The following is a 10,546-nucleotide window of genomic DNA, read 5'->3' as shown; positions in this document are numbered from 1 at the left end:
GCGTAAGTAGTAGATTTGGTCGGGAACGTAACATTTTAATTAATTTTTGCTAAAATGAAAGCAAATGACTCGAAAAAAAGATTTGTTCATTTTGCTGAATGAGACTCAGAGGTCCGAGTTGGTAAAATGATCCGAGCTTTCCATCCACTACTGGAAAGTACTACTGTGCGTGCGTGACGTAAAATAGCCGTAATGACGTTATGACGCGCGGAAACGAGGCAGTTCTTCCTGTCGAATAAAGTGTCATAAGTATATCTAAAAAGTATTTACAATACAAAGGAAATATATATTTAAACTTCCGATAAATAAAAATATATTAATATTATAATTAATATGTAAAAATATAAAAAGCAGCCAAAATCAAATATTTGAATATATCTTATAATACATTTCAAAATATATGTACATATATTGTATGAAATGTGTTTTCTTCTGTTTGAATTTAAGATATTTAAATAAATGGAAAATCTATTTATTATAGTTTAGTCTATCCCACCCAGCACCAAACGTCATTTGGACGTCGTTTTCTGGGCTAAATCAAGTGGGACGGGCCCGTCATGGTTTTCTTTAGACCAAAAAACGAAAAAATGGTCTTGTTTGGTCTGACAAGATTGGGTCCAAATTAAGCCCAAAAAGCAGACGTTTAAAACGTCTTTTATTTAAAATCCAAATTAAGCCCAAAAAATAGATCAGTATGTGACTGGTATAAGTTGGCTTGACGTTGGACGTTCAATATTCGCAAATCTAGGGACCATCTCTAAAGTTACATGCGAAACTACTATACACTTCTCTAACGTCAATAGCATGCACGGAGAATGACTAAAAGTCATGAAAACAATGATTAACTGTTCATCCAGATGTCAACTATAATGCACACCTTTATATTTTTTGATAATTATTAAAATTTAAACTGTAAATCAAAGGGAAAACAATTGCTACTTTTCATTATCCGAATGGACTTAAACACAAATGTAAAGCTCAATAGCATTTTGAACAGAATGACTCACATTCATAAAACATACTGTAAAGTGTTCATCTAGGTGTTCAACTATAATGCAACACCTTTCATATTTTTCATAATTATTCAAATAAACTGTAAAATCATATGTAAAATATATGTAACTTTTCAACACCGAAGGGCTAAAATGTAAATATGCAATATTAGCAATATTTTACATATGATTTACAGTTTATTGAATAATTATGAAAAATATGAATGATGTTCATTATAGTTGACAACCTAGATGAACACTTTACAGTATTGTTTTTATGAAATTGAGTCATTCTGTTCAAATTGCTACTGAGCTTCAAATGATGGCATATTTTAAATTTGAGCCCATTCAGTAATGAAAAATAGCAATATTTTACATATGATTTTACAATTTATTTGATTAATTATGAAAAATATAAAAGTTGTGCATTATAGTTGACACCTAGATGAACACTTTACAGTATGTTTTATGAAAGTGAGTCATTCTGTTCAAATGCTATTGATCTTCAAATTATGGCATATTTAACTTTGAGCCCATTCGGTAATGAAAATGGTAAAAATATTTTACATATGATGTACAGTTTATTTGAATCATTATGAAAAATACGAAAGGTGTGCATTATAGTTGACACCTAGATGAACACTTTACAGTATGTTTTATGAATGTGAGTCATTCTGTTCAAATGCTATTGAGCTTTAAATTGCTATTTAAGTGCATTCGGTAATGAAAAGTAGCAATATTCTACATATGATTTACACTTTATTTGAATAATTATGAAAAATATGAAAGGTGTGCATTATACAGTAGTTGACACCAAGATGAACAATTACAGTATGTTTTTATGAATGTGAGTAATTCTATTCAAAATGTATTGAGCTTCAAATTATGGCATATTTTTACATTCGAGCCCATTTTGTAATGAAAATTAGCAATATTTTACATTTGATTTACAGTTTATTTGAATAATTATGAAAGATATAAAAAGTGTGGCATTATAGCTGAAACCTATATGAACACTTTACAGTATGTTTTATGAAATGTGAGTCATTCCGGTTCAAATGCTATTGAGCTTTAAATTAGTTTACACGTCCATTTGGTAATGAAAAAGTAGCAATATTTTACATATGATTTTACAGTTTATTTTAATAATTATCAAAAATATAAAAGGTGTGCATTGTAGTTGACACCTGGATGAACAGTTAAAAGTTGTTTTTTCCATGACTGTTATCATTCTTCTCCTTGCATGCTATGAATTGGACGTTAGAGAAGTGTATAGTAGGGTTTCGCATGTAACTTTAGAGTCCCGGTCCCTAGATTTGGCGATATATCGAACATCCAAACGTCAAGCAAAACTCTGCCATTTCTCTCAAAGCCTCTGTTGTCAGCATTATAATCCTTTGTGTGAGTATCCTTCCGTAGCAATGTTCATGAATGAAAAAAATAAAATAAAATTCAAATAAAATAAAATTAATAATAATATTAATGTAAAGCTGTTCTGTTCTCCATAGTCAGAACAGGAAATCGGAAGCCTTCTTACCCTACAAACTAAACAAAACAAATAGACAAATTTTTCTACAAAAGCATTGTTAACCTGCAACAAATCAAACAGTGTTCTTAAGAAAATCAAACCACAGCAGTTTTTAGAGTCATAACCCACATCAGTTTGACACACGAGTCATAGTGAAAACAAAGTAGGACTGGCAATCATGTAAGATGATCAACTCTGTTTTACTTTTCGCAACTGAATGATTATAAACCTTTAAAATGAACATGATGTGTTTTCATTTAATCTATATAAAGATATATATATATATATATATCCACTTAAGAAGTGTTAGTCTTGATAACAGCCAGAATAACATTGATCTGTAACTACAAATAAACACACAATCAGAGAGCTGTGTATGTGTGTGTGGGTGGAAGGGGTGGGTCAAACTTCGGTTGGGGGAAAAGTTTACACCTTCAGCAGAAAGTGTTATTTTAGGTCACTCGTTTTTTCACAGATCTGTTAGAGAAAATGGTTCACACGTTTGTTTTGCTCCATTTTGTGTTGGTGGCACATCTGATCGGTAAGTTATAAATGTAATTTAGTTTTGTAATCTAACTTACTTTCTGTTATCAGAGCCTTAAAAGCTGCTGCTACTGTTTAAATTAGTTAAGAGCATTTGCATTTGCAGGTTCTTAGATAAATAAACCCTCTGCTTATTTTTTTGGCTCATATTGATCTGTAGAGGATTTTCTCCTGAAAATGCTATGTTATTGCATTGGACTAAAAATGGAAACACCCACATGATATTAAGGATTTTCAACACAGCATAATTAAACTATATTATATTTTGAGGATCTACTTTGGATTCAGCCGCCCCATGTTTCAGTGAGCCTATAGTTAATGTCCAGTTGGCATATCTCTCTTCTTTTTGTTGTTCCAATTGTACTTCAAATCAAATTTAGGTTACACAAACGTCAACCTGATTTCAGATTATTTGTACACAATAAGAGTCTTAATCTGTGACAAAACATTTTTTCATGTTCTTTAGGTGTGTTTGGTGAGTCCAGTGTCAGTGATTGTGAAGGAGATTCTGTCACTTTAACACACTGACGTTACTGAAATATGTAAAGATTGATGACATACTGTGGAAAATTTGGAGTCTGAAAAGATCCACCATTGCTGAAATTGATGACAGCTCATGGAATCTTCTCCACATTTGATGGTCCGGATGAAAGATTCCAGAGGGACAGACTGAAGCTGGACAGATCAAAACTGCAATTAGGACCATCACAAACATCAACATGTGGTTTGTACCTTCCAAAAACATGCTGGATGCTCTGGTGAAATAGAGATAATAGGAGCAAAATGGTCCATTAAAAACTTCAGAGTTTCTGTCTTATGGTGAGTATTTAGAGATCTATGTACTGTCATTCGTTTATGATTCTTTATTTATTTAAGGAATAAATTAATTAAACTCAGTATACGCATGCATGGCACAATGTTGAATACACACACACACACAACGGTGCTCAACCTGGTTCAAGAGCTGGACCTCTACAACATCCCCCACCTAACATCAATTGTCCCACAGTGGAGCGGGTGAGAAGCCTCAAGTTCCTAGGATTCATATCTCTGAGGACCTCTCCTGGATGACAAATACCACATCGCTGGCCAAGAAAGCTCATCCCCCCGCCTCTACTTTCCCTTTGCAAACTGAGGGAAAGCCACGAGTCTCACCTCCCATCATGTGACTCTCCTTCTACCGGGGCAACCACTGAGAACATTCTCACCAGCTGCATCACTGGAGTGGTATGGATGCAGCACCTGCATCCTGTCGAAAGACTCTGCAAGGCATAGTGAATGCATTCAGCAAGAGCATCAGTGTGTCTCTCTGCCCTCCCTTATGGACATATCTTCCACACCTGCCTCACTAGCAGAGTTAAACCTCCACTTCAGCCTCGTGCCTTCAGGGAGAAGGTGCCAGGAGCCTCCAGGCTCGCTCCACAAGGCTTTCAAACACAATTCATCCATCAAGGCTGTCAGGGTCTTGAACTTTGTCCAGTTACACCCTACCGCCCGCTTCCCCCTCCCACTTTCCACCTACATCTAATCCTGAACTTTTAAAGCTCACCCCTCACGTTATTTTATTGCACATAAGACATATTATACTCACTGCACCTTACAGACTTTAGTCTTTTGCACTACTGTCCTACTGCTGGCTATATGTCTTGCACCTTACAAATGCCTTTATGAGCCTTTATTAGTATAAATAATTTTTAAAGTGTGAAATTCTATATTTGGACTTGTATTTGTATAATAACAAAATTCACTATTTACATTTAGGTCAGATGTTTATTCAGATAGATAGATTAGGGGGGATAAAAAAAAATGGAAATTATCAGTGAGGCGCTCATAGTGGAAGTGAAAATTCACTCATTGGAGGTTTTTAAAAGTGCTACTTGTCAGTCCATTCCCTGCCAGTCTCTCATTGTGTAACTCTCAGTTTTGCTTTTCTGGCGCTGAGCAAGTCGGAAATGCATTTTGGTGGCAAGCTTAACTCGGTATTGAACTTATATTCCTTTAAATATTGACATACTGAAATGTGCAATTGTTTTATCGTTTGAGATGACAGAAACACTCACTGACCATCAACACACTACACTGAAACATAAGATTTCTTTTCGATTTTAACCCAGATTTCTTTTTATTCTCCTCATAGTTTCCAGCTCATCTGCCTGTTCCTTACATCACCAGAAAACTGTTCATCATCATCATCATCATCATCATCATCCATCATCCTCATCACAGCAGAATTGTTCATTGTTGTGTTCAGTGGTGTAATGTTGGTCATGTGACTCTCTCCTGGTACAAAGGAAACAGTTTATTGTCCAGCCATCAGTGTGTCTGATCTCAGCATCAGGTCTCTACTCTACCTCTGGAGGTGGAATACTCAGGATATAAAACAGCTACAGCTGTGTGATCAAGAATCCCATCAGCAACCAGACCACACATCTGGACATCAGTCAACTCTGTCACACATGATTCAGGTATGTTGGTGTTGATATTAACGTTAATTAAACTTAGCTCTTAATTATAAAATGTTCAGTGTTTACTGTGGCTGCATTCCATCTACTTTTAGACACGCACGTCACAAACTTCCCTAAGCACTTCCTCTTGGGGGAATTTCCACTGCCATTTTGAAGTGCATTCCACTTCGTGAATGTGTACAACCCAAAGTTTTTATGGACAGACACTCGACTCCTCGATGTTGACAGAGGGAGCCCAGTCTGTTTCATATGCACACTTCAGCCCGCTCCATAGATTTCAACGAATGCAACACGATTATGATGTCATCGGCAAATCGCGTGTAATTTTATCCCCAACCCAAACAACTCTATAATATATAAATGATGATATAGGAATGCTGCACCACCAAACCAATTTCTAAGGGGCAAAAATGTAAACAATAAACCAACTCTATAGTGGATTCAAGTGATCAAGGGCTTAGGATGATCCAGTTCAGCCCTGTGCAAGGATTCTTTCTGTGGGTGGGCACTCAGGCAATGTAATCAATGATGCATATCCGAGTAAACAAGAATGGAGGGACGGTTGCGAGTGAAGGGGATAAAAATGACTGGAACACAGCCAGTGATTGTTGTAGATCAAACCGACTAATTAACTCACACTATGGCTCATTTTGTCCATTACAGATCAGGGCCTACCTTTATGTATTTACATAGTGTTGATCTCTGCTGATGGATCTCTGTTGACTTGTAGTTTAGTCGTGATGTGCTTCATCTGCAAGAAAAACGTAGAGAGAAAAACAGGTCAGGAGAACAAACTATTCATCCTTAAAACCAAATAAATAAATACAATTAAATACAAATAAATATAATTAATCTAAAACGCACACACACACAGAACACTTCACACAACACACACACATACATATATATATTAATATATATATATATACTAATATATATATATATATATATATATATAGAAGTGTACACGTTAAACTTAGGCATAAAATGCTGGAAATTATGTTTTAGTTCTACTGATCTAAATGGGATTTTAAAAGTCGCATTATTAAGTCCCAATCATTTTATAGAAAAAGTTGGTCTGTTATTAATTGTTCTGTTGCATCAGCAAGTTTCCTGACTGAGTTTGTGTTTCTTTAGAGAAGAAAACAAAGTCGGATGCTGTGTATGAAAAATGTCCCCCAAAATACCAATGATCAAACACCTGCATCTACGAGAAAGGATGTTAGCACTCATACAGGACCCTGACTCACACTTTTTTTTTTTTTCACACCACATTTCTCAGCCAGGAATGTTATTTTCGTTACTCTCTCAGTTCTCTGTGTTTTTGCCTAGTCGTTGTCGCTTGTTTTTTGTTTTGGTTGTTATTCCTTTTGTATTAACTTTAATGTAGTGGATTTTTAAAAAAATATACGATCCAGAATCTCAACCCTAATGTTCTGTTTTTTTTTTTTTTTTTTTGGTTTGTTTTCTTGTAACTGAATATAAGCCTAGGCCTCTCAGATCATTAGGATCAAGACCAGTTAAGTCTATTCGACGGGGACTTATTTTCCCCAAATGACGTTTGAGTTACAATTCTTATCAGCCGATGCCGTCTAATGTTCTGTTCATTTCTTGGACTATATCCGTGTTTTATATACCTGAGGTCAGGAGTGTTCTGTGTTTGTACATGTGGGCATTGAAGAAGATCACATTTCAGGATGCAGGGGATTGCGTATGGTCATTTACGTGAATGAGTACTGTGCTACGTATGAACTGATTGCACTGCACTGTATTTTATGTATACTTATTTTTAATCTAAACTGTTTAATTAATTTTAAACAAATTGTTAAAATCATAAAAAAAAACTCATTTATGGTTTTATTTTATTTTATTCATATTATGATTATTTTAATTCACTTTTATATGGTCAGCCCTTTGAATTACCATTGTGTATGAAAATGTGTCCTATAATAATAAATTTTGTCCCTCGTCTTGTGCCCTTGCCTTTGTCAGTATGCTCTTTGCAGTCGGTTCTGCTGCCGCGACCACTCTCTCTCTCTCGTATACCACACACACACACACACCACATCACACACACCCACACACACACATATATATTATATATATATAGATAGATAGATAGATAGATAGATATTGTTATGCAAATAAAAAAAGCAAATTTATTTTATTTATTTTTTAAGTTAAAAGGTTGAAATTCTGATAACAAAAAAGTGATGAGGGAAAAAGCCACTATTTATGACATACTGAGGTGATAATTATGAGATACCTTACTATGACATAAAAGACAGGAAATTATGAGATAAAGGTTGTAACATTGATCAAAAGTTAGACATTTATGGACATTTTGCCACCTTTTGAGTGTTTTTGTCATAATGTGGTATAATGTTGTTTGAGTTTTTAAAAATCTCATACTTAAGTTTTCCATCATAATTATGACTTTTACCTCATAATTTTGAGGGGGGGTTTATTTGCATAATTATGATTTACCGAAGCATATTTTTTTTTTTTTTTTATTGTAGGCTTTATGGAAGAAACTAGACTTGCATAAAACAGACAATAACATTTCTGCCTGCTATAGAAGCATTTAGAGACTATGCAGGAGTATTACAAATAGCTGGAGACTAAATTTTCAAATTTCAATATGAATGACGCTAAAAACAGAGCTGAAAATGTACATCTTTGTGAAAACGTTACTCTATGGTAAAATTGTCTTTCCATTTTAAGTATTGTCTTCCAACGTGGTCATTTTTGGTGATTTTTTTTTTTTTTTTAAGGACAACCAGAAAACAATAAAAAAGCATCGTCATAGCTGTCTGTTTGGAAAAACCCAAAAAGGATAATTACCTGTCTTATGTTTTGTAAGTGTTATAATTGTGTTCTCCTGACTGGATCTAATAGCAGAGTTGTTGAATTATCCTCACTTCTTTGGATGTTAATTAGATGCGTTAATAACCATGTTTGGCTGTAAGAACGATGGCCCTTTGCTATGGAGTCAAAATCAGCCTAAAAAATAATACATTTACAAAAACCTTACGTATATATTTTTGAGGCTAAGCTGGCACCATACTTTGCTAACTTTGCTTTTTTTTTTTTCTACTCAAATTAAACTGTTCTAAACACATCCAGCACTGTTGCATTGTCTTGACTGTTTTCTTTTTCTTCTGTTTTTACCCAATTGGATTCCACTACATATGGACTGTCAACACCATTGAGAAATTGCTTATTGGCCCCACTTGATTAATTCATCGCTCATCAAAAAAAAAACCCTCCTCCTGAACATTAAACTTGCTGGGGTTGCCTGCTTAAAATCCCTGCTGTTCTGGTTGCACAGATTAAGACCATGGAAGTTGTCTTCTACATATATACTTCGCAGAGGTTGCTTATCGCTCTAAGGCAACGACTTGTAGAAAAGACCAAAAATGACTCTGTGCTTACCAAGACTGTTTTTTATAGGCCAAGAGAGCATAGGACAGATTTTCATCACTTTGCTCAATTTCATTATGGTTATAATAATAATAAGATAACTGGTCCAGAGATGAGCCGACTGACCGGATTCAGATGTTACCCAAAATGGACATTTTTTTTTTTTTTGACAGTAGCCTACATTGGTTATTAAACAGTTGTTAGCTTAGCATAGAACCCCTGTATATATTTAAAAAATATGCCATTGCTTTGTGATCATTGGTTACAAGTGTTAGTTCCGTTCAAGTGTACTGAATTGCATGACTGAAATATATCTTGCAAATATAGTCTTAACATGTCAAAAAAACTTATAGCACTTAGCTATAGTACTGTACTGAATACATAACTAGTTCATACAGTACTACTAAAATAACACATTAAAATACATGCATACATAATTACATTATGAAAATCAATCTTCAGGTAGGGTGGAACATTACATGCATGGAATAGTAAGATGAGAGATATTATATGCCACTGGCTACTTATGTTCTCCTTTTGTCTGAATCATGTGCCAAACTGGAAAAATCTATTCAAAAAACTGTAATGTTGCTGGACCCAGTGGGAAATGACAGTTTTAGACAAAGAGTGAAGAACAAGTATAATCCAGACCAGCCATGCAGACATTACTGTATTAAAATTGCAAAAGTTAGAGAGTAGTTAAATGGACAAGGTCTAGAAAAAAAAAAAAAAAAAAAAAAAAAAAAACCCGTCTTTTGAGTTTTGGGACGCTTAAGGATTTTGAAATCTTAATAGGAGACCACGACATGAAGACGGTTTCAAACCAATTTTTTAGCTCATAAATGTTAATCCCCCTGAATGTGCAAACTATGATTAAATTTCGAGCAGACTTGTGTTACTTTTTCACTCTTCGGGGCAGGGCTTGCTTATGTGTGGTTTTTTAATATAAAAATATTTTATTTTTTGGCAAACGTGAAAAGCCTTTTCACACCAAAAGCTAAATAAATAAGCCTCAGGTTGAAGAGACAAAGTCAAGTAAATTCACGTCTGTACAATAGAACACAAAAGAAAGAAAGCTTAACACACTTCAGCGATTAAATAAAGAAGCACAAAGTTTACTCTATAGTAAGTATACTTGTATGATAAACACTTTGTGTCAAGATGATTTACGACTTTGACCTTTGACCTTTTGACAGGTTGAACTATTCTGGTGACCGTATGGATGGATGGGTTGAACTTCCCGAATGAGTTCATGGGTTAACCTATTGGAACCCCTCCCCAGGCATCGTATCATGGTGTTTTTTTGACCGAAGCTTAATAAGACCTAGTTAAGTGTTTAAATCATGGTTTTTGACGGGTAGTTTTACGGTATACGAACCCTTCCCAGGCATCGATCATGTGGTTTTGACAAGAAGCCTTTAATACGACCTAGTTAGTTTTAAAATCATGGTTTTTGACCGGGTAGTTTTACGGTATATGAACCCTCCCCACGCATCGATCATGTGGTGGTTGACAGAAAGCTATTTGCGGTGTTGAACTTTGTCAGTTAGGTGTTTTGTTTGAACTTTGTCCCAGTTATACGGTTAGGGTGTGTG

Source organism: Cyprinus carpio, chromosome B22, assembly GCF_018340385.1.
Source record: "Cyprinus carpio isolate SPL01 chromosome B22, ASM1834038v1, whole genome shotgun sequence".
NCBI lineage: Eukaryota > Metazoa > Chordata > Actinopteri > Cypriniformes > Cyprinidae > Cyprinus > Cyprinus carpio.
This window is presented reverse-complemented; position numbering follows the sequence as displayed.